General features: G+C 37.6%; 1 protein-coding gene across 1 annotated transcript in view; it reads left to right on the forward strand.

Moving 5' to 3' along the window:
- SLC2A13 (solute carrier family 2 member 13) overlaps positions 1-26,932 on the forward strand; it is a 2,419,048-nt gene that overhangs the window by 796,001 nt on the left and 1,596,115 nt on the right. The window lies entirely within an intron of this gene.

Raw genomic sequence — 26,932 nt, forward strand, 5'->3', positions numbered from 1 at the left:
TTTACAGTTTCCAGATGCTGTAATAAACCTTAGGTAAAGTTCTATGTGTGTGTGTGTGTGTGTGTGTGTGTGTGTGTGTGTGTGTATTATGACACAACAGTACCATATCCTGGCACACTTTCTAGTGACTGGGTAGTGTAGGAACCACATAATCAGATGACAAGATGTGATGTGATGTCATACTGTAGGCAGTGCCAAAATTGTATTTGAATATTAGTGGAAGATGTGATAAGTGCACTCTGGTTTTGGGACCTGTCAAAGACACTCATCCACTTTCATCTTGCCTTACATTAGCAAGTAACTAGGGAACAGTAATTTTTCAGTCAGTTAGAAAAGTAGAGTGAGATTAGCTAAATGTATTTTTTTCTATATTTGTTTGCATCTTTCCGTCTGTGTTGTTTTTTTATATTTCCTGTTACCGAAACTGTTGTGTTTATTGTCATAAATATTCAGTATTTTCATGTTTTATTTTTAATTATTTATTATTAAATATATCTAAACCTTTCATTCTGGCTGGTCTTTTAGGAAATATTTAACTTTTGAGAGTACTTGCATTTATTTAGTGGCACTGTGGCACCACATTCCTGAAAGTCTTGCTGCTTGGTTAACACTGCCATTTCTGTAAGTATTAATTGTAATAAGTATAATTGGATATCCTTGTAAGATCTTTAAAGTAATTGACAATGAGTATTCTAGAGGCAGTGAATGTGCCTTACAGTCTGGGTGGAGGTGTCAGAGCATGTAGCTGTGTCAGTCTTTCACAGGTGTGTGTGTGAAAATCAAATTTCAAATAGAGTGTGTATATTGGCTACTTTGAACAAGAACGCTGAGAGCACTAATTTCACAGAGAGGGTGATGGAGGATTTGGTTTGGAACACCCAGCTAAGGATGCAGCTCTGTAGTGGTCAGTAAGGAGTCTTATTTGGGGTCTGGAGATAAAGCTCAGCCCCAGGACTGGAGTGTGCATTCCCTTAAGGGAAATTGTACTTTGTGCAGAGACCTGCATGTGAAAATACCGTGCGTGTCTATTTTTTCCTCAGTGAACATTCCCCACCGGTGTCAGTGGTAAGGATTGAGGCTTCTTGATCAATGGCCAAGAGGAGGAACTTCACAGGGTCACCAGCAAGATTTTGTTTGTCCTTCTTGATTATGAGGAGGACTTTGTGAATCAAGAGAAGAGGAAAAAGTATAAAGGTATTTCCCCTTCCTGAAAGATGTTGAATCCATTTTCCATGCCTATGGACATGATACTTGCTAGCAAAAGAACCTGAGCTGCCTGTTCCAACCGGAGGCAAAGAGATCTATGTAAGGGGTACCCCACTGCTCTGCAGGAAGACCTCTCTGTTTAGCATCCATTCATGAGGGTCTTCCCTGTATTTACTCAATGTACACATGTGTCTATTTTATATCTAATGTGAACAGAAAAGCCTGAGGCATGCTTCTTGGAAGTAGGGATTACAAGGTCAACATTTTGAATGTTGGCATCACTAAATCTGTTTTGAAAGCTGACAAATCTAGAATGGGATTCCACTCCCTTCCTTTCTCAAAACTTGTAGGAAAAGCCTGGAGAAAAAGGTGTTTCCCCATAGGTAAGAAAGAACCATCGCTATAATTCTCTGAGAAAATAATTCTTGGAAAACAGGAAGACTCAGACAAATTAGATCTGAAGAAAGTTAAGGAATGCTGGAGCATATTGAGGAGAACCAACAAAGATGTGCTATCCCTTTTAAATGATTTAGAGGACCCATTTCTTTGATGATATGGATGAAGAGAAAGGGATAGTTTCTTTGACACAGAAAGAGAGGAGTGACTGAGGTAGGCTGGAGTATTGGAAGATTGTCATAAGAAAGCTGGTTTGTCAAGAAAGGTGGATTGTGACCCATTGAAATCCTGCTTTGGTTTGCCTTGGAATTTCTTTTTTGTAAACCTTTTCCCTTTTTGAGGGGTCTTCTATTTTTTACAAAAAAAGGACCAGCCTTAAAAGTATTATGCCTCCAATACATGAATAGAAAAAAGTTACTGATCTTTGAGGTATTTTATATTCTTAGATTTCTCCTGTAACTCTTTGAAAATCTCAGTTGCGGAAAGATCAAAATGTTTTCCCTATCTAGTTTGGACTTAAGATCCTGTGGCAAGGATTGCAGTCTCAGTCAAATGAATCTTCTCAAAGCAGAACCTGCAGCAGCTGTTCTGGAGGCTTCATCAGCTGCATTTAATGTAATGCCTTGCTACTTATGTGTGGTAGAATTCGGAAGAGCAAGAGCAGCAATTTATTTTCTGATTTTGGCAAATAATAAGCTTACTTGTATCCCCTGAAATAAATAAAAGGTATATGAATTGGATAGTGTGGCAGATATGTAAACCCTTTTGAATGATTTAGAGGACCCATCTCTCTGATGATATGGATGAAGAGAAAGGGATAGTTTCTTTGACACAGAATGAGAGGAGTGACTGAGGTAGGCTGGGGTATTGGAAGATTGTCATAAGAAAGCTCATATGTCTCTGCTGTTTTTATCATTGGACAAAAGCATTAGAGAAATGCAACAGCTTAGTTTTTTCAGACTCCAGGGAAATTATAGCAATGTAGAATGAAGGATTTTTATAAAGAAACTTTTAGGGGTTGGGAACCTTATTGTGAGAGATAGTGGAAAAGGTATCTCACAATTCTTCTAAAATTGAAGCAATGACCTAAGGTTTAGTGTTTCCTATATAAAAGTGGTCATAATATAGCCTTTGGACATCTGAAACCTGCTTTTTTCCCCACTGAAAATGCTACGTCATTTTTAAATCTATGTTTCAAAAGATAATTCTTCAAATGGATAGTCAGAAGACATGATACTCCCTCCATCTGGTTCAAAATCCACAAGAGAATGAATCTGAGAAGAGAAGGCTAAAGAATCAACAACAGCATCAGTGTCGTCTTCCTCAGAAGAAAAAACAAACCACTCCTTTTGCAGATTTTTAACAGTCAGAGGAAAGATGGTGAAATGCTTAATTTTCTGCTGCTTTTTGGCAGGGTCATCAGCCACCACAAAAAAAGAGACTCTGATCGTTGGTGAACCTTGATAAGGACACCAGGAACATCTTTCTTACTAAAATTTCAATACACCCTCAAGTCCCACTGACATCATCAGCTGTGGATCTGTCTTTGTAGTCAAAGTGGACATCTGATTAGTCAGGCCTGGACTTGCAAAGAGGCTGTGCCTTATTGGCCTCCAATGGAATTGCAACAGTGGGAGGAGCTAACATATCCAGACTCAAGAGGCACAGTGGAGATTAAGTAAATGAAGGAAGGATCCCCACTAGGAACACCTATCTGCCAAAGGCAATGGAATCAGCACGGGCCGTGGAGCTAACAGACCAGTGTTGAAGTGCAGGTTCAGGGTTTGGCTGTCAGAAAGAAAGGTCTGAGGTAATTTGTGCTCATATGTTTCTTATTTCCCTTCTAGCATTCATACTCAGTGCATTCATCAGACATATGGCATGAGAGGAACACCCCAGGTTTTGGTATGCTGGCCAGGACTTATGGCTGTCCTAGGCAGGACATTTCATCTGTCAAATATACTTCATCAGTGTTGAAAAGAAGGACATTTTCTGTTAATGATTATTCCAACCTAGTACTAGCACACAGTGCAGGTTTTATACCAGAATTCTGAACAAACCACAACAGTAGAACACTAAATATTTTAACTGCAAATACTGTTGGTAAGCTGCAATTTGACACCAGGAACTTTTTGAGGAAATCCTGAACAACTCTATTCTCAGTTAACTTTAAGTTTAGATTGTTTTCTTAGTCAAAGGATACACAAACATAAAAATTAATAAACAAGTTTGGTGTTCTGAATCAGTACTCAGCTTTAAGATTTATAAAATTAATTTCTGAAAACAGAACTCAGCCTGATAAATAGAAATTAGGGTAACTCCTAAAATCTAAGGAAAAATAGTGACCTCAAATGGCAATAACAGCCAATCATTTCAGGCAGCAGCAAAGAAAAATATGTAATCTGAGCCAGACTGAAACTTAATTTCTGCCAGGAAGAGTATTTTATTAGAAAATGAAAAAATGAGTTTTAGAATTGAACTGTCAAAAGTACTGCACAAAGCACAATAAAATGACTGCACTGATTAATGGTGGGGAAAAAAGTCAAAAACAAGCAGAAAAGGAAAAATCTTCTCCATCACTGACTAAATACAACTTGTCAAACATAACAGATGATCTGTTAGCTTTTACAATGTAATTACATTAAATAAGTTTAAAAATGGTGTCACTAATAGAATAATTAAACTATTGAAATAATTAGCAAAGGTTTTGAAACAGAGCCATTCAGGATGTCTTTTTCATAACTAGAATCTGAAATGTAGCATGTTTTATTCATTTGGCTTGTTTAGTTATGTTATTTATGTAATCACCTGCCAATTGGAAGAAATTACTCTTGGTTAAGTGGGCTTAGCACAAGCAGCAACTCCTCAACAGAAATCTGTGTTCAATTGCAGAATATGACTTGGGCTTGCAGCGCTGTATAACTCTGAAATTTTACACCGTCATTGAACTCCAAATGTCTAAGTAACAGCATGCCATATTTTAATTAATGGGCTTTCCCATCACAAGTGGTGTTGCACCTGTATCCTCGCATTGGTACTGCAACCATTACATGGTGGAAAGACCGATAGCATAAATTACCAGTGCTGGCATACAGATGGGACTGTTCTACAGCCTGAGAGTAGGTTAGAGGTACAGCTGTGTAGCCTACATGCATGCTTATTTTTTCTTTCTTATTTTCTGCAAACTATTCCTTCCTGATATAGGGACAACTCCAGACTACATTAAGGATCAAATTTGAGGTATGCCTCATTAACACAGCCCCACAGCTTGCCCCTTTTTCCTCCTTGAATGTTTAAAATCATGTGTGATGGCTTTTTAACCTGTCATGAATACATTGTCATATCCGACATACAGATGGCATTGTGGGGACAACCAAGAATAGAGATCTTTGATGGCTACATTGTGGGTTCATTGATGTGCAGGCTATGTCAAGAATATAGCATGGAATCTTGTGGAATTTCATCACCTGAGTTTGGCATAGTGTGTATTCAACAGATTTATAACGTTTGTGTAGAGTCTGGTTGTGTAAGGTGTGCTTGGGGGAGGCCGAGGTGTACTTTTAGTGAAATATTACTTAATGGCAGAGGCTGTCTACAATGCTACCCCATTATGAGACTCTGTTGCAGAGTCACAGTTCACATAGAAATTGTTGCTGTTTGGAGGTGCCCATTGATGGAGTTCGATAGCCATCTATTTATTGTGATTTAAAGTTGTTTTTGTGTTTTTCGTACACTGGACATGAAAATCACATAATTTAATTTTGGCAAGATATTACCATTTGCAGAGTTGTAAAGATGCATAAAGTTAGGAACAGTGGCTAGGATCGAACAAGGAGTCAGCATCAGATATAAGCATTATGGGAAATTATCACTTCACTGAGTAGGCAAAAGTGTCTAATTACAGGAATATTAAAGTATATGTTTGTTTTCTTTGGACAGGTATATATTCGCAAGTCTAAAATTCAGTAAAGGTTTTATAGGCTAATAGGCTGACACTAGGTAAGCAGTTACTAGGACCATTAAGAGTCTAGCAAAATGTTGTTGTCTTATGGCTTTTCCCGGTTAGGGGTCGCCACAGCGGAACTCCGGTCCGCTAATAATTGACAGTAGATTTTGACGAACGCCAAGGTGCCAGCTCGACGTTCAACCTTCAATGAAGGCACGCCCATTTACGCATGTCTTTCAAATGCCCACCCAACCGTGGGGAGGACATGCAGACTCCACACAGAAGGCACTCCCCGCACTCCAGCCGAGAACTGAACGGGAGAAGTCTAGCAAAATAAGACCCTTGAATTGATGTGTAATTCATTCATGTTCACCTGCAATGTGTAAAAAGGTTAGGCAGGATAACCCAGGAGAGAGGTGGACTACCCATCCAGTTATGAACATTAAAGTTTAAAGTGGTCATGGTACTGCTTTGTTTGATGTGTTAGGTGTAGCTTGCAACACAGGCATGGAATGCATTGGGTTAGGTGCTTGTTCTGCCAATGAGGCTCATTCATTTGGTGATATAGGTTCAGATGCTTGGTACAAGTATTTAAGAAGTTATGGGTTCTACTGAGCTGCAAAAGGTTCAGTAGGACTGAGTATTATATTGTTGAATAAGACAGGCCAAGTTCATCACAAAGAAGTTGGAAGGACACTGAGTGCAAGGAGAGGGCTGACAGTCTATCTGGGTAACTGACTTGGTATCAGTGATCCTTTTAGTTAAGAATCTTTGAGGCCCCTCAAGTTGAGCAGTATTCTTAGAAATGTACATACATACCTAAAGGAGCATTATAGTCAGAGATGGGCATTATGAAGGATGTGTATAGGGGAGGTATGGCTTCTCTGTAGATGAGATGCCCCTAGAAATGACCCGAGTCTGCAGGATTTCTGAATTACTGTGGAGATGATGTGATATCCAAATGATAGCGAGTTGTCAACATAGCAGCCATAGTCTCTGATGGCAGTATCACTTTGAAGGATGTGTCATTTTAATGATAGAGGGTGAGAAATTTTTATTTATTAAATGAAACCATACTACATTTCTTAGTATTTGGCAATAGACAGCTATCCGTACACCAAGACTTAGCCTGAACAGCCCATTGCTGAAGTAAGTGTGTGTCAGAAGGTAAGCTAACAGTTGTACCCAGTCTGCCGTCATCTACATACTTATAACCACAAGCCTGGAACACAAGATCGGATATATGAAAACTAGATGACAAAAATGAGAAGGTCCAATACTGAGTCTTGTGGGAAAATGGCAGCAATAGTTTTATGTTCAGGGATGCTGCTTCAACCTTCGCTACACAGGTTCATTCAGCCAACCAGTTAGCAATCCAATGGATAACATGAGGATTTGTATTAAGTTCAGTAAGCTTATCAAAGATACTCCTATGAGGGACTTGCTGCAGTCAATACAAGCAGTGTGAATGGAGTGACCATCACCCATCATTGACCTATTTGAAGAAGTTTGCAAAGTTAAGGAAACAGAATTTGCCCTTGTAAAAGCCAGATTGGTTTTAGTTAAAGGCCAGAAAATTACCAGTGTCTGCATTAATGAGCCATCATATGATGTACCAGAGCCTTAAATTTAAGACTACCAAGACTGACTCTATAATTGCCAGGACCAGTGGAAGGACTGCCCTTATGTAGTGGGATTACCATGGCAGTTCTCCAAATATCAGATACATAATTTTGGGACAGGCCGAGATTATAAAGGGTATGCAGAGTAATGTAAGCAGTATTCTTTTATTTTATTTAGGAATATTGTCAATAAAAGGTGGGATAATTTTAGAGGAAGGGGAGATTTGATAGTTGTTGGTCACAGTAAAGTAAGAATTAAAGTAACCTGCTATAATATTAGGCTCTGAGTGGGTAGTTTTATTGCATCCAAGCTTAGAGCAGAGCTGGTGTTACTTACCTTCCCACAGTGTTAAAGGATTAATAGTTACCTTTGGTGGAAGTTTCAACCTTGACTTCATAATTATCCTTGCACTTTTTAATACCATATTTAAGGTTTTTACTAGCCTATTTCAGTGTTTTTCCAAGGTGGGAAAATGGACATTTATTGCATGAATTACTTTTTTCAAGGGTGGAGGTTTATTGTATGAATTATATTATTTCTTTTATTAAACAATTTATTGATCTGATTATTCTACTATAATGGTTTGTTTTTAAATTTCCTACTATATTTGTGGCAGATTGTGGTGGACTTCTCAATGCATCTATTTACATGTAACTAGAAATTGGAGATGTAAAGTCAGCTTTGATGATGGAGTTAGTATATGGATGGTTACTTTAGAAACTGTTTAGGTCATCAGAGTATGTAGGTTTGGTTATGAGAAGATCCTAGAGGCAATGATACTTGTGGTGGTTGTACCACTAGTTTTAATGGAGAAGAGAACAGATCAATGGTCCGATTTAACTAGGGGAAGGGAGAGAGAGGTTGGGCGTAAGGACAGTATCGAGAGTATTTGGAGACTGTAGTACGAAAATCAATACCTCATGCAAGGGAGTTGATTTTAGTGGGTCTATATTGAATAATCATCAAAAATACCATTCAGCAAATATCCCCACAACCCCTGCTAATTATATATACCAACTCCAAGATTGCACTACAGTGAGGAAAGGGCAAATTTTCCAATCTTCACTTTACTGCGATCTCACTATTAGCATTTCGCTGAATGGTATTTTTGATGTAAATACCATTCAGTGAATTAAATTTTCAATTATTCAATATAGACCCAGTTTTAGCAAAGTCTAGGAAGCATTAGGCATATTTTTTCATGGGTGGTGTAGGATTAACAGTTGATGACTGGGTGAGTAAAGTCACCTAGGAGAACAGTGTTGGTATGGATAATGATTTTATCCAAAGCATTTATGTACTTATTGAAGTCAACAGGGGATGTGGAAGGTGATCTGTACCTAGCAATAATGTGGTAGTTAAATTTATTAAGTGTAACTTGGACCCTTGGAAGTTCTAGTTATATATAAGTATGGATTTGCCATTAGATTATTAGGTTCCTGATGAATACAAATATTCCTTTCACCATTTGTGGGTCGGAAGGTGTAATAGGCATTGACCCAGGTGTAGAGGGAATGCTTTCCTTATAATGAAAGCAAGACTCTACATTTATATGGATGTGAATCTGCTTGAGTGTTAGGGCCAGCATCTTTTTATTTATACTCTATTACTGAATGCAGCCACTTTGATATAATCCAAATTTTAATTTACTGCACTGGAATGTCTGAGAGAGAGACTTTGCCTAAAAAGGCAATAAGGGGGCACCAAATGCTTTATCCAGTAATGGAAAAGTCATGCTGATAGAAATGAAAGCCATCGATGTTGTAGACTAGAATGACAGATACTACTCAGTTAATTGATAAAGCCACTATTTTATCTTTGACTTGTGCCATCATTCTTGGCAAGGATAGGATACTACTTAAGACCGATGTCTTCCCAGCTTCAGACGTGTATAGCAAGCTTCATTATGTCCTTCTGCATGACCCTCTAGGTACAGCATCTAAGATCATTTAAAGAGATGTTCATGTATACCTGCCTCCATCTTGCAACCATTGTTAACATTTACATTTCTTGACTGTGCACATGGGCTAAAAATGAGTGATGTTGTGTAAATATTCCTGAATTTCAGGCATTATATTCTAACTGGGTATGGTGATGTTTCTGGACTACAGATAGTAGTTATGGAGCCAAATGGTCTGTGTTGTTAGATACCATTAAGGAGGTCTATATTTTACCTTACAAAGTTGGAAATAGCATAAAAGGCACACAATAAAAGCAGTTTGTTTTATTCAGTTATTATCAAAAAGACAAGGCTTAAGTGGTATATGTCCATCTGGTAACTGTCCTAAATGGTTTACCATGAGGCTTGGTCTATAGTTCCATTTATTTTCATACTTTGTTTAATTACTGCAGTTCAAGTACTAGATAGTTTGCAATTATTTTGTTAATAATGAAAAAAGCAGCAGCTGGCAACAAATTTCAAGGATAAATTACACCAAACACAAGCGTAGAAACTGAAAACCTGATTACATAATCTTGACAAATACACTGTATTACAGTTTTTGTAATAACGCTACTAAAGTAGAGCATCAGAAAGTGAGTCATTCTTTCTTTCTGTTCTTCCAGTATATTTTCATTTGACTTTGCCTTTTAAGTTTTAGAAAACATCACCTTCTTCTTTCGGCTTTTCCCGGTTAGGGGTCGCCACAGCGGATCACCTGTCCGCTCATGATTGGCAGTGGAGTTATATGGTGTTGAGTTGCCAGCCTGGCACCCAACCTTCCACAGAAGGCACACACAAGCACGCACTCACACCTAGGGCCAGTTTAGAGTGTCCAATCCACCTACAGCATGTCTTTGGAATGTGGAAGAAAACCAGAGCACCCATTGGAAACCCATGTGACCACAGGGAGGACATGCAGACACCACACAGAAGCCACCCCAGCCGGGGATCAAACCAGAGAACCTCTTGCTGTGCAGCAGCAACACTAACTGTTGCACCACCATGGCCACCCAAGTTTTAGAAAACATCTGATTCTTATAAAATCATTTTGGAAAATTTTCAGCCATTTTAACTATGGTAATTTCTTTTCTTAGATAGTTACAAGAATCCATCACATTTACGACAATGCAACTTTAGTTTAGAACTGAATTTAAATATGGTATGTAGAGCAATATGAGCATCTATAAAATATTCAATATAAATTTAAGCTAAGCAAAATAATTGCTGAAAAACTCTGTGGGAATTTAGTATGTGTAGGTAAAAATAATGTGGAATGATAACTTTCAGTTATGGAAGATGTTTGTAACCCATGTAAGATAATGACAGCTAAGAAAATATATTGTAGCATTTATAAGCTGTGTGGAGACATTTCAGTATATCTGTACTTCCCTGTGATCAAAATCCCAATATAAAAAACAGTTATAATTGTTTTCTATACATAACTCTGCACTGTCCAAATTTTTGCCTCGTAATTTTGGTCCATTCCTCATAAAATTTGTAGTTTTCTGTCAAATCACTGGGAATTGAATTCATTAACTAATGTAGACATTTGAATTTCAAACTTCATATCCTTCAGAAAATGCACACTAATGGAAACCCTGTTATTCTAGCAATTTCCTAAGTTTAAAAAAGCAGTATTTAAAATCTATCCCATTTTTTTGGTCATTTGACCCGTTATTTGTTGATCTGTCCAGATTTCTTGTGCCAACAGGTTAAGAGGTATGTTTCTATAGGAAATGTCAGCTGGAGTAGTTCCTGTGTATGTTGACAGTGAATTCCTTTGTTTTGGAATATTTCTGCATTCTTCATGTTTGTGTAACCATGAAGTTGATATATGTATGTATGTATTTGTGTGTGCACATATATGTATGTATGTGGGTCTACTTCACATAACCGAATGCTCATATGTTCGAAATTCATATGGCCAAGACCATATGATCGAACATTTGAATGTTTAAAATGTGAACTAGACCTGTAAAAATAAAAAAACACACATTAAACTGTGTATAGCAGGGGGGCTTTGCCCACGCCCCCCCTACTTAAATATACCAACTCCGAGATCGCACTACAGCGAGAACAAGGGAAATCTCCCGGTCCGTGCTGTATGCAATTTCTTGTTCAGAATGTTGGTATTTCAAAACTTTGAACATATGGTCTGCGATCATATGGGTTTCGAAGTTTTGAATTTCAGCATTCTGAAGGGGACCCATGTATGTGCATACAGTGTGTATGTATGTATGTATGTGTGTGTATATATATATATATATATATATATATATATATATATATATATATATATATATATGTGTGTGTGGGGGGGGGCATGCCTGTATACATATGTAATATAATATAATATATGCAACAAACAGTGAAGAACTAACAGAAGAAATAAACTGATAAATAAAAAAAACTCCTAATTCTAGGAGGAGGGAAAAAAAGAGGCGAACCAGTATTTAGCTCTTTTGTTCTTTAATGTTTTAAGAACTTCATCAGAAATAAGCATTCTAGGTAGCAATAGTGAGTTTATATAAACTTTAAAAGTCATAAATAGTTAAAAGTAGCCTATCAAGTAAGGTAATTAAAAAAAAAACACAAAGCAGCAGCAGCTTCCTTCCTTAGCAGTGACTAGATGTCCTGTTATTATAACATTGTTGCAGGAGTCCTTGCACCCCCAGGAGTCATTGAATGTTTCACTGGATCTTTGTGTGAAATGCATTTTAACTATGCGACTCACTGTTGTTCAAGATTTCTGCATATTGCTATGTTAGGAATCTGCCATTTCCCTGTATGGATGGATTACAGTGAGCACAACCTCCTACATATGGGGATATTGAGTTTCATTCCTACATAAAACTTTTTGTTTCTTTAATTAATGCTGTTGCTGTTTCTTTAAAGTGTGGCACTTGCTGAGCACTCATATAGTCAAATAAATTTTTGAGCAATCTGCTGTAGAAGAATTGATAGACACCCTTCTACCTCTAACTTTAAATGGATTAGATTACTAATTTTTGTTTGAGAAGTAACAAAGCATCTTATTTTAGTATCATTTTCAAAATGCTTCATTCTGCTGTGATTAGCAGTATTCACCAGAGTAAGCTATATGAGTAATATTTTTGTCACAAAATGTTACAGTAGTAAGACATTGTTGACTGCATTGTTTTTCTTTACTCTGTTAAGATTTTCAGATTATTTTTGGCAGCTATTTGACTCAACAAGGCAGTAATTGCATTAAAACACCTTTTTTCACATTTGAAGACTTACTATGGTACTTTAATGGTAAACTGGATATTTTTCATAGGTAACCCACCATGTTTATCACCTTTTTTTTTCCTCAATAGAGGAAGCCTTCAAAGCTGTATCACATTAAATCCAGATGTGGAAGAAGTTGCTGCTCCAAGACAGTCTGATACCCACATTTATGACTGAGTAACCAAAAATCACTGTAATGGTATTTAAGGCTTCTTAACTTTTCCACATCTCTTTGTATACTTCACTGAATCCATTGTTTGAGAACCCCCCCCCCCAGCTGTAACTTTTACCGATTTTATATAATGACATAAGCTTTGTAAGCCAATCATCCTGACTCAGATTCTTGCACTGTAACTCTCTCTATTGCCTTTGACAATACTTCCCTAAATGTGTGCATTGCTATCTGCCTTTTAGTTATTTTTTTATTATATTTACACTTTGTTGACTGGGTTCCTCCCACTATGGCATTGACCTCTTTTCAGGGGAGACCTGAGGTGATATTCATACTAAGTGGTAATAATTTTGTCGGGGCACTTAAGAGATCCCCCTACTCTATTCATAAGTGCCATGTGATCTTTGTTTATTTGTGCACATCTCAGGTAAATGGGTTCTCAGTCTGTCTCCTCCAAAGGACTTTATTTCCTGAAATTGTAAAGTGCAAACATAAATCAACGTGTTCTTCAATCTGTAAGAGCCTCTTGTGCCAGTTTTGTAGGACTGTGTCGTATTCAAGAACTGAAATGTACTTCGTGAATGAGGAGCTGCAGAAGCTTCCACTATGATTTGTCAAGTTACAACTTAGTGAGGAATCAACTCATCAAGCATGCACAACTGATCAGGAAATAACCCCCCTGCCAAAAAATATATAATTAATAATTTATTTACTTGCTTACTTGCATTTTGTTGATTGAGTTACTCCATCTAGGCCAATGTCCTCTTTTCAGGGTTGACCCTAAATGGTATTCATAATAACCAGAGGAAATTTGGCATTGTACTGGAAAACTCCTATTTTTTTTTTTTTCAATAACTGCCATGGGAATTTATGCATCCATCTGAGCTACCGTCACTTCAGGTAGATGACACCTAGGTTTAACATCTCATCCAAAGCGTTTTTTTTTCAGGCAGCAAGTTCCCATGCACCCCCTGTGTGCAGGGGGAAGCAGTCTCCCCATACCTCCTCAGTGTTGTAAATACCAACTCTATGGTCACATTAACATGAAGAAAGGTATAAGCTCCATCACCAATGGCACACACTTTAAAAAATAAATAAATGAATAAATAAATTGGCAGTCCTGTGGAAAACATTAGTCAGGGAGTTAAATTTTATCAAGTTATTTTTGCCAGATTAAACCTCATCCAATTTTCACTTGAGCAGTAGAGAAGTGTTTGTGTCTTTCGGCTTTTCCCAGTTAGGGGTCACCACAGTGGAACTCCGGTCCGCTAATGATTGGTAGTGGATTTTTACGTACCGGGTTACCAGCCCTGACACACAACCTTCAACTAAGGCATGCCCCATTCACGTATGCCTCCACACAGAAGACACTCTAGCTGAGAATCGAACGGGACAACATCTTGCTATAAGGCGACAATGCTACCGCAGCACCACCACCGCAGTCACTTGAGCAGTAGAGAAGCTGTTCCAAAAATGATGATGTTTGGTAAGTATATACATGTGCATAGCCTGTATACAGCAGTATTTTTAGTTTGTAAAGTTACGACCCCCAGCTAGCAGCGGGGCTGTAGGCAGCTGTCCTAGGTTACATAGTGCTGAATCCAGCCCTGATAACATATTCCCAGTTGTAGTCTAGGATAACTATTTTATCAGGATAAAATTAAAAAAAAACATCTTTGTCTAATCCATAGTTATATGATCCAAGCGTAGAATTTATCTTATTGTCTGAATATAAAAAAATCCTTTAACAAGTAGAATTAACAAGTAATGATACCAAGTTGCCCGCATTTCTGTTTGACATCTTGTGTGTTATTTAGATTCATTCTTAATGAATTACTGCATTATGTGGAGAGTAGAAATAAATAACTCTTAAACAAAACAAAAATTTCTAGTATGGTCATCAAGCATTTTCCAGCTAATTATATCATAGTGTGTTTTATTTATTGCTCCCTGTTTATTTATACCTTATCTGGCTCAGTTTTCAAAGCCTGTGTAGTCCACAGTTCATACTTTTAAGAAGCCAAGTACTTTTGTTCCACAGAATCACCCGCTAATAGAAGCCTTCATGAGGCTGTGTGAAGATGATTTACAACATGCGTTTAAGGACTTCAATAGACATCATGTATTTACTAATTTGTCTGTAGATGAATGAATAGCTCTGGACACACTATCTAATGATGCACAGATCATAATCTGCCCTGCAGATAAAGGATGTGCGATAGTTGTAATGGACAGAGACTATTATTTTGGGTCCATCACTACTATGGTGGATGACTTAAATGCTTGTGTAAAGATTTCTTTAGCAGATAATCAACATATGACTCTGTATGTACAAAGTGTTATCAGTGAGTGTTTACAAGGGGAGTGTATTTCTGCTGAGGTGGCTATTTGACTGTTGATTCGCCATGTGTTCCAACATTTCGTGGGTTACCAAAAATGCATAAGGACTCTGTGAAACCCCCATTTAGACCTGTTGTTGCAGCTGGTGGGTGGCTGACAAAGCCCTTTTCAATTTTTGTTGAGAAACTGCTAAGCGCAATTCTTGATACATCCAGTATAGTATTACAAGACTCAAAGCAGTTTTTAGGCAAGTTGTATGATCGTGTACACACCACCATTGTACCTAAGGATTGTTTGATGGTTATCATGGACATTCGGTCATTATTCACTGTCATTCCCAACAGGGAAGGGATGGAGTTTGTTCGCAGCTATTTACATCAATACAGTAGGTATGATAGTAAGATGGTGGACTTGATTTGTCTTTTATGGTGGACTTGATTTGTCTTTTTTTTGAAATCATACTTGAAAATAATGCCTTTCTTTTTGATGGTGTTTATTATTTACAAACCTCTGGCATAGCTGTGGGCACCTCGTGTGCCAATAGCTATGCCAACATGGTTATGGCTGAGTGGGAGACTAGGTTTGTTCTAGGGGCACATGATTTTTATGACTTTGTGAACTTTTACAATAGGTTTGTTGATGATGTATATATGTTGTGGACAAGTGGTGAAAGTCATTTACATCGATTTTTAGATTATCTGCATGGCACTACATCCTTCCAGAGGTTCTCTATAAACTATTCTGCTACTGAAATAGAGTTCCTAGATGTGAAGGTTGTTAGATTACCTGATATGTCCTTTGACACTCAGTTATTTAGGAAATAATGTTTTAGAAGTTTATTTTTGCATAGAACAAGTATGCATCCCCCATTTGTGTTTCGTAATGTTGTTAAAGGTCAAGGGATGCGAGCGTCAAGATCGGATGCACAAGATGTGGGGTTTAATGAAGAATTGGCCACTTTGATACACTGCTTTCAGAAGAGAGGATATAAGAAGAGGGCGGTTGATCAAGGACTGGAGCTTAGTACTACCCTTAGATCAGGTAGGGGTAGACCATATTTCTTTCATAATCAGAGTAATGATTATTCACATACTGCAACTGGGGTACATAGGCATTTTAGTCTTCCTGTACAATGTAGTAGCAATGTACGTGACGTCATAGGGGTTATTTCTAAGAAGTGGCCAGTCCTACTCACTGATGAGAGGATTAGGAGTATAGTAGGAGAGGAACCAGCGGCCAGCCTTTACCTTTAAAAATAAGAAGAATTTGAAGAGATTGCTCTGTTATCCTGACAGGGTGAGAAATAGGGACAGGACTGACAATAGTGGTATTACTACTCCCTGTGGACATTGTAGGTACAAATTTGGTGACTAAATCAAAAGACAAGGAACAGTAACTGATTTTAATTGATCTAACCACTCACAAAACAACTAAGAATAACTTGAAAGTAGGGTCTTTTGGAGCAAAGGTTAGTTAGGTATTTATCAATGATTCAGTCAGGGCTTACCCCATTCTGCTACCATACAACTAATCTGCATACCAAACTTTGACCATGTAAAACAGATCTTCCGTCTAGCTACAAATTAGAAGTTCATGAGGAAAGAAAATAGTAATCTGCTCTCCTACTTCATAGCAATTTGTAGTATTTTAAAAAGCTATATTTCTTTGTCTCATATAGAGACCAGTAATATTTTTATTAATCCTGTTACTGGTCAACGATTTTACTTTAAAGTTTCAGCAGCTTGCAACACCAAGGACATGACTTATTTAGCCCATTGTGTTGTATGCTCCTCGTTTTATATAGGTAACAGCAATCATAGGTTCAGAGAACACATTCGGGAATATTTATATTCTGTTGACATTAAGTACACTTCTAATGCACTAGCTAAGCATGTAATGGAGAAGGGAGAGGGACACTTTTTTTAAATTCCGTGTGATAGGGTTTATGAAACACTGAGGCTAGGGGATGTGAGGAATCGGACTGAAACTGTTGAGCTTGAATGGATTGTTAGGATGCAAGCACATAAAGGCTTAGGTCTGAACAAACATGTTCCACTTAAACCTGTTTTGAAAACATGCAGGCTTTTTAGATAACCTATGTTGTTGTTGTATCTTTCGGCTTTTCCCGGTTAGGGGTTGCCATAGCAGAACTCTGGTCCGCTAATGATTGGCAGTAGATTTTTACGTACCGACTTGCCAGGCCTGACGCACAACCTTCAATGAAAGTACGCCCATTCGCGCATGTCTCCACACAGAAGACGCTTTAGCTGAGAATCGAACCGGACAGCGTCTTACTGTGAGGCGACAATGCTACCGCAGCACCACCACCGGAGCACTTTGATAACCTGTGTACTGAATTAGATAACCTGTGTACTGATTTAATATGTTTTGTGTGTATGTATATATATATATATATATATATATATATATATATATATATACATATATATATATATATATATATATATATATATATATATATATATATATATATATGTCTTTATTTTTGAATGTATATAGTTTTTTATATTAGGCTATTGTTTTAATAATATTTATGTTGTCTAGTTTTATGAGCAGGGTGGGTGTGTCAATTTGCTATAATCTGATTGGTCAGTTTGATAGTACCTATATGGTCTCCATTTGTGTTATGATTGATCTGATGAAGCGAAGGTGTTATTTTTGTGGTAATAAGTATGTACATAGTTTAGTTGCCTGTGTCCTTCTACGTGTTTTTCTGTGTGCACCAGCTCTTTGGACTATATTTTTGTTATTGCAGATTGCACCCAGATTTGCCCAAAGTTTCGTTTGGTTTTTGCTTCATTTAGGCTAAAAACATTGTAAATCTGTTTGCGTTCAGTTTTGTAATCTAATCAGTATTGCACTAAGTGTTTTACTATTGTACAGTGCACTACTTTTCAAAGAGGTACTGTTAAGTTTGTGCAGTGGGTGATATAGGTTTCATCTGCTGGTAGCCTCATGCTTGTTGCAGCTCATTTTTAGGAACAGTATTGCCTATGTTTTTTGTTTCTGTGTAAATAGTTACTAATTTTTATATTGTTTGCATAAGTGTCTAAGCCATGATAAGAATATTGCAGTGTGTCTCTGACTGTGTTTTCATTCATGTATATTGAACTTTAACAAAATACCACTGCATATTTCATACATGATTCCTATTTCCACATCCAAATCTGTCTCCATGGGCTACTCCCAACACGATCATTATACCTGTCTCCCTCTACCACCCTCCAAATAGTTGGTCAGGAATAAGCCCATGTTCATTCATATACTGCACTACATACATGTCCTCCAATTCTATACTTCATTGTTTTCAGGGGAAATAAATCAATAAAACAGTTCACATTACATACAGAAGAATTTAAATAATGCACTAAATTTTACTCCTATGCCCAAGAGCAACATTGCATATGTAAGGCTCAGATCCTGTGACATTAGTTACAGTGCTCATTCCTAATCTTATACTCTCAGGAAATTTTCAAGCAGATCCATACCATTCACTAACACCCTCTCCCACATACCAGGCAAAAATACTTTACCCATATACATACCCATACTGTTGCCACTCAAAACATAAACAAAAACAGTACTGGACTGCTAGGAATCAACCGTGATAGCAGTAAGTACAATGACAAAAGTGAAAATAATGCAGACACCAGTTAAGAAAAAAAAAATATATATATATATATATATATATAAGTAATCAGCAGCAAATGAATTCATTACATCATAGCTGACCCCATACTATTTTTGAATTCCCAACTCCGTTTATTACAGTACTGTGGGAGCCATACAGCCTCATCAAAATCAACATTGCTGTCATCTGAACTTCCTAATGAACTCAAATAAGGGTCATCCATGTAAGGATTTAGAATTCCGACATCAAAATTTAAACCAATGACTTGGACATCACTGTTACCACTAGAAGAAAATACTTCAGTCCTCAGAATCGTTTTCATGTACTGAACTAACAAAATAAGTGGAATCTCTTAGATGACATCAAAGGTCAGAGGGCATTCCACAGAGAATTATATGGAGGGGGAGTATCATACGCTGTAAAATAACAGGAGGAAAAAAAAGGAAAACTGATTGCAAACCACGAAATGATTGTGGCAAAATTACACAAGAAGGCATTTCAGCAATAAAGCAACCATGAAGTTAAGAATAGCAACAAATCACTTTATAAAAGTAAAGTTATAGTTTACTAATTATGCCTTGTTTTGAATGAGTAGCTTCCACCTGTTAATGTGAATGAAAGTAGTATTTGAAGGGATCTCAAATTACTTTCTTAAGTAGGCCAACTTTTCTTCATTGTCTTTGTAAAGTCATTGTACTGTGAGGAGCACTGTTCTTTGGGTCTGCATGTTCATGGTGGCTAAAGTAAAAATAAGATTGGGTATTCATCGTTCTAACTGCTGCAGTATGCCTGTGGAGTTGTATCCTACCAAGTCAGCTTCACAAAGCTTTAATCCCCTCCCACATAGTCATGCTGGCTGCCTATTGGTGAATCCATTTTGGCGGGAGATATGTAAGCAGCTAGACTAACCAAAAATCAGAAGCATTTTTAACTGTGAAAGCACTTATGTATTTTTTCTTCTGCAATAACGTAAACTTATACTGGATCTTTTAGCCATACCTGAGTCTACATATTTTTTGGGAATTATTGTTTGTTTTACATTGTTCTGTGGATTGGGATACTGATGGTTATTGGTGGTTTTCTTTTTTGTCATTATTAATGTTCTATTGACATTTTCATTGTTTTAATAGTTATATAATTTCCATTGGATAACTGATTAATCAGTTAATTAGATTTGCTGGCATTGGGTGTATATATACAGATTCATTGCAGCATACTTTGTATGTTAGCATTGACAGAGAGTTGATTTACTCAAAAGCTTTGCTACTGTTTTATTCTGCATTTTATTAAAGCATTGACAGTTGAGCCTTGCATTTGATATTTCTTCTGTGGATTTTATCTTTACATTTGGGCTCATTTAGACACCCAGAGAGTTTTATTTGTTTTTTCTAGGAGAATAACCAGATTATATGTGAATGCTTTTTCTTACACTCTGTTTACTTAGATTTTATAGGCCAACTAATTTAGTTATTTCTGTCTATTTTTTGTCAGGGAATTCTTGTGTGCTGATAATGTTACTTTGTTATGGGTAAATATAAATGGACTGGAAGGGTGATATGCTATTTATAATTACTAGTGACAACTTATCTTCCAACATACTCCTTCTGCCATACCTTACTGGCAAACAGGCCTCTTCCTTAACTACAGCATGGATACTTACCCTGGTTGATAGAGACAGGATTTACTGAACCCAAGATTCTATAGCCCACAACTCTGATTCTGTGGCTAGTGAGCCTGAAGTGGTACCATTGGAAGTTTTATCCTTTTCAGAGACTATTTCCAGACCGAGAGACATACTTGCTTGGGGACTGACAGACCAATGGATGTTCCTTCAGAGATGGACAGATATTATGATTTACTTGAACAAGAAATCCCTGTTTCTGCACCCATTTCTCCTGCTTTGGAGGATGCTTTAAAAGCTGCCTGTAATGCTCCTGGTGCTGCTTTTTCCTAAAAGGTAGAAAAACTGTATAGTTTCACATGCAAATAAATTTCTCTATTCTCATCTTAAAGCTGCTTCTACCACTCCTATATATCAAGCAGCAAAAAAGCATCTTATCTTCTCCAACCCAGTTCTTGAGCATGAGGAGCGGAGTTGGTTGGATAGACAGGCTAAGAGACTTTTTTTTCCTGCCACATTAGCCTTCAGAATCCTGAACTGTCAGGGCTATATGTGGAAGTTCATTTTGAAGTGTACTAAAAGTTTCAAGACATTTCTTCTTCCCTGACCCCTGAAGACAGGTCTTATGTGAATCAGATTGTGTCTAACTTGTCTCACATTTCCAAATATGCCTTAATGTATGACTATGCTGATACTGTTTCCTGGGCTTCTACTTCAGCTACTGTTTTGAGGAGAGTTGTTTGGGTATGTAACCAAAACTTTTCAGATGACATGGTCACAAATTTTGAGTTCTCCTCTGAACTCTGAAGTTTTGTTTCAAAGGACAAAATAGGCAGAGAACTCAGCCTAATAACAAGCTGGCACCCTAGAGAAAATGACAGGAGGGTAACAACTCAACACCTCAAAAACAAGGGAACCTCCCCCCAAAAAAGGTCAGACACCAGCTTTAAAATGACCATGACAGAGACGTAATCAACTTTTCCCTTCCTCCTACCCCCATATCCCCCTTCCACTTTCAAGTCATTTGTATCTTAGTGCTCGGGCTTGGTGTCAGATAATTTCAGACAAGTTGGTTTTAAACATCATACAGGAGGAATACAGCTAGTAATAGGCTCTTCTCCTCTTTTCAGGGGGATTCTCCCTCACCCTCCAAACTAAATAGACTTGTTTTTTCAGATGTGCTAACAGCTATTAGAAGTAGGTGTCATAGAGCAAGTTCCTGCAGGAAGTTAGTTTTTATTCCTGAATGCTGCTGACCACAAAAAAAGACCAAATTCTGGAGAGCAGTTTTGGATCTCTCCTGCATCAATCTCTGTGTGAAAATTCAAGATGCTGGCACTCCAGTCACTTTTAGCCCTTCTCTCAGATCACACTGTAATGGTGACCTTAGATCCCAAGGATGCTTACCATCACATTCCAATGTCATGCAAATTCAGGAGGTTCCTATGATTTTGTGTATATAGATCATCCTATCACTTTTCTGTGTTGCCCTTCGGGTTATCTGCTACACCAAGAGTGTTTACAAAGGGCCGAATTCCTGTGCATGATATCCACATTCTTCCTTATTTAGATGACTTGCATATTTGTGCAGAGTCTTTGCTGAGATGCCCAAAGTCATTAAAGGTGTCATCCTTCCTAACCCATATGACATTTCAGATAAGCATACAGAAGACCTTCCTGATTCTGTCAAACAGGATTGTGTTTTTAGCGAGCCATATGCACACACTCATGCAAAAAGCTTTTTCACCTTAAGACAAAGTACAAACCTATTGGGAAGTGATCCTGAACTTTTCTCATCTGACTTGGGCTTCAGAGAACACCACAGTGATGTGGTACTTAAGCAAAGGGGTACCAAGTTGCATCAACTGTGCTGCTTGTCAGCGATGCCTTGGTAGTTAGACCTTCAACACTTGCTAATTATTCAGGCCTCTTACATACCATCAGAGCAAAACATAGTGTCAGAGATGTAGTCGATTCTGGGCAAACCCTCACAAGTGGAAACTCAATCCAGAGGTATTCCAGGAATTGATCCAAATCTGGGAAACAACCCAAGAAGATCTGTTTGCCTCTTTTCAAAACAGGCAACTAGACAAATTATGTTGCAGAAATCCTTGCAAACAAGCTTGGAGACCAGATGCTGACTCATTCTCCTGGCCAATTATGGTCCTGTTTGCTTTTCCATCCTTTCTACTGATTTCCAAGGTACTTCTGAAGATTGAGAACGATTACAAAAACTATAATTCTGGTGACTCCTTTTTGACCAAGGCAAATTTGATTCTCCCAAATTATGGAATTGGCAAAGGGCAATTGCCACAAACTGCCACACACAGTGGATCCACTCGCACAGGACAAGGGAAGTTTGATGCATCTTGGCATCAAGCAACTACAACTGACTGGATGATTCAGTTTTGATACTTTCAAAACACCTTTTACATGAGGACATATAGCAGGTACTAAAGGCACCTTTTACATGAGGACATATAGCAGGTACTAAAGGAGGCAAGGAACCCAGCTACTAGAAAGACTTATGTTGTCAAATAGAAAAGATTTTCTTGTTGGTATCTAGCCAGTAACCAGAGTCCCATGAGGGAGTTTGCAGGCCTGGTGCTTAAATGTTTGTGTGAGTTAGCATCATCTGGGTTTTCCTGTGCTTATATCAAAGTGGAGTGCTTGTCTGTCCATGGATCCTCCTCTTGTCTCTGTTTTTGGTCAGTTTATAAAAAGGGTGCTACACATGAGACCCCTTTGCGAGTAAATATTTCCATCCTGGAATCTCAATTTTGTACTGGAGAAATTCATTTTTTCCACCTTTTGAACCTGTCTTTTGGATAAGTTGAGGTCCATTACCTGGGAGACTGCTTTACTTGTTTCTCTGACATCTGCAAGGTAGGTGTCTGAATTACAAGCTCTCATGGTGGAGGAACCCTGTCTGGTTTTCCACAAAAATAGGGTCACTCTGTGGACTAACCCCATATTCAGGATTATGGTTGTCATAGAGTTCACTTTGAATCAATCCATCAATATCCCAGTTTTTTTTTACCCAGAGCCAGAAAATAAGTGAGAACAGAGTCTTCATATCTTGGATGTCAACAGGCAACTCTGGTATTAGCTTGACAGAACCAAGTCCTTCAGGAAAGCTGACTAGGTATCTATTTCCTATGTATGGAATAAAGGAGGTCAACATCTGTATCAGAATAAATTATCTCTAGATGGTTGTTCTCTGCTATTGTGTTTTGTTACTCCCACCATGGCAGAAATATTTAAAACAGAGTTAAGGTCCATTCTGCCAGGGCCTTAACTTTTTATTAGAAAAGGATGGTCTCTAGAAGCATTCAAGAGGCATCTATATGGCCCTCTATCCATATATGTACAAATCATTACAAACTGGATTCCTTCTCTAGATACAGAGCATACTTTGCAAATATTGTTATCCAGGGGATCCTGGACCCTTATCCTTCCTCCTACAAGGTTGAGTAAGCTTTGTCAATTTACTCATAAGCTACTGTATTTGTAACAGTAGATGTTTGACTTCTTCACTGCTGCATTGGCCACACCCACCCACCATCCTGCTGGTTGTACATACTTGTTGGGGATTGTAAATGTTACTGTTGATATTATTGTTGCTGTTTGTTGGGGTTAATCTTTCATTGGTTAAAATAGTTGTGGTTGTTTCAGGAAGACTTCCCCTTTTTCTGTTCTGGGGCAAGAAAGTCCTAAAGATTTTTAGTCGCCGGCTGATTTTGCATTTGTCTCCAAAAGGGATTAGCATATAGGCACCCAGAGTGACTTATGTGGTAGGTGTATACAGCTTTGGGAAGCTGACCAGGTGATTTATCCTTAGCAGGACATAACCCCGTAGGGCTCTGCAACACTGGGGAATTCAAGCATCTACTGTTATGGTTAAGTGCATCTTACACAGTACTTTCTTTTGGTGACTAAATCAAAACACAAGTAACTGATTTTAATTGATCTAACCACTCACAAAACAACTAAGAATAACTTGAAAGTAGGGTCTTTTGGAGCAAAGGTTAGTTAGGTCTTTATCAATGATTCAGTCAGGGCTTACCCATTCTGCTACCATACAACTAATCTGCATACCAAACTTTGACCATGTAAAACAGATCTTCCGTCTAGCTACAAATTAGAAGTTCATGAGGAAAGAAAATAGTAATCTGCTCTCCTACTTCATAGCAATTTGTAGTATTTTAAAAAGCTATATTTCTTTGAACTTGATAATTAATAATTCTTCAGAGTATTCAAATCTGTGCTTTGAATGACTGTCAAGAGTTTATTCATGCATGAACAGGGCAAAATGCACTATTATACAACGACTCCCGATTAATATTCTAAAACGTGCATGCTGATTGGTCAGCGTACACGTTGTAAATCAGAGTTATAGTAATGGAAAAAAGTCCGGTCGGCCAGACTTTTTCCATTACTATAACTCTCTTTTTTAACAGCAACGGAGAACGCAAGATCTCCATTGCTTCACACTGTATCGCTATGTTAAACGAGTTTAACATAGCGAGGCAGCTTTAAAAAAAGCAACTGAGATTCTCCGTTGCTTTTTTTAAAGCTGTCTTACAGTGTTAAACTCATTTAACATAGCTAAACAGTTTGCAAAAAGCAACGGAGATCTTGCTTTCTCCGTTGCTTTTGCCCACAGCTCTGATGTACTGTGTAGGCATACACATGCGCAGTACATCAGAACTGCCGCAGAATACCAGACACCTGCGGAAGGGCAGCAAGAAGGCATTATACAATGCCATTATTTAAGAAAATAAATTATTTTTTTTCTTAAATAATGTCATTGTATAATAGCAATAACCCACTTCTGGTTGTGGGTAATGCTGGATTTACCCACGGTTGGCTTTGTTTGGCCACTCTGGCTTCGTCCTCGTGACCAAACCACACCAACCGTGGGTAAATCCAGCATTACCCACACCCAGGCGTGGGTTATTGCTATAGTAATCACCCCGTTTTGCTAGATAATTTTTATCTCATGCAGTCTGAGAAATATATTTCTATGAATCTGTTCAGTTTTTCAGGATTTTAGGTTTATGTTCAAAATTTATAAAATTATGAAATAAGTGTGCAGACAAGTGCTCTGATATCTTGGTTGACTTGATGCATTTAAAAATCTAGTTGCCTTAAGGCCATGTGATGGTTTGACACTTAATAGTAAAATAGTCAATATCATATATGGCAAGATAATTGAAGTTTTCTTCTCTAATTCATAAGTAACTGGAAGAAGGAAATCTTAACACTAGATTGCTTGCATGTAGCCCTAATTTATATCCCAATTAGCCTTCTCCTTTGTTTACACTTGGGTTAGCTAGAGTCTTTTCTTGGGATTACTGTACTTGCATTGTATTTCATTATAACAAATTTACTGAGCTTCAAGCCTGTTCAAGAATGTATAGACAGCAGTTTACAAATATGTTAGCAAGACATTTTCTTTTCTTTGATAAATTTCAGGTAGCACGCTCTCTACATTTAAAGTAAGTCTTACATATTCAGCTTGTTTTTTTATATATCTGGCAAATTTCTAACAGCTGCATGTTAATTTCTTTGTTTCCTTTTCTGAGAACAGGTGATCCACCTGGGCACCAGAGTAACCCTGTAATAGACTCAGACAGATTACTTCTTCAGATAGAGTGATTATTGTACAGCAGATAGACTTCACTTCTATGTCTGTTTTCATAACTTTGCCACAAGAGTCAAGGGAAATGAATGAAGTTTAGCATCACACTTCACATCTGCAAACTTAAGTTACAAAGAGTGCAGGGCCGGTCAGAAATGAGTTAACAATGAGAAAATGTGAAGGGGGATCACACGTCATTGCTGTTATTAACAATGGTAGTGGTCACCACATGAAAAATATCAGTTGTATGAAATACATGGCTGAAACCATTCAAGAGAAAAGAACTGTCATAAGCCATCACCCATCCATACCTACCTACCACATTCCTCTTACAACAAACCAATACCAACATTTAGTTTAGCAGAGTTTTTTATTACTTTCCTGAAATTAAACAGTTATAAACAAATATCTTTCACTGTCCTTTACAGCCCTCCTGGCAACAATACAGCTATACTAGAAGATATCCTACACTGGATATCCATAGCAAGTCCTCAAGAAAAAATACTACTAGGTGATGTGAATGTATATTGATTGGACTTGTCAGTCGATTGCAACTCCTCTACATCTTTCATGAACTTATTTGGTTTCACACACCTAATTAACAGCCCCACACATTATAGCAAGACATCAAGTTCACAATTAAACTGGATCTTAGTAGCAGACCATAGCAAATGCACCACCTCTGTTACAATATCTGACTCTTTCAGTGATCATCACCCAAGCTTTACAACCAGTCATATGGAACAAAGGATAATTTGACATTAAATAACATCATAATGGAGAACTGTAAAAAGGAGAATAATCTAAGTATAGCAGGGATAGACTAAAAAAAAACATTTAAGAGTATCCAACATTCATGGATATAGAGTGCTTAAAATATATAAGATGCACCCTACACTGATGGATTACATTACAGTGATCATGAAACGGTGGCAAACCACTTTGCAGTTAAGCCATGATAAAGGACAAATTATTATTCCAGAGATAAAAATTCAAAAGGGAATATTCCGGGGTATCTTTCTGTCACCACACTGCTCTTTAGTCTTGCCCTTAACCTATTAAACTGTCGACTTAACAGATTCAGTCATGACTGCATTTTGGCTGCCAGAAAACAACAATGTGTAAAGACTTCTTTTTTTTC

Source organism: Protopterus annectens, chromosome 3.part1, assembly GCF_019279795.1.
Source record: "Protopterus annectens isolate FY-2018-M chromosome 3.part1, PAN1.0, whole genome shotgun sequence".
Classification (NCBI taxonomy): Eukaryota; Metazoa; Chordata; order Ceratodontiformes; family Protopteridae; genus Protopterus; species Protopterus annectens.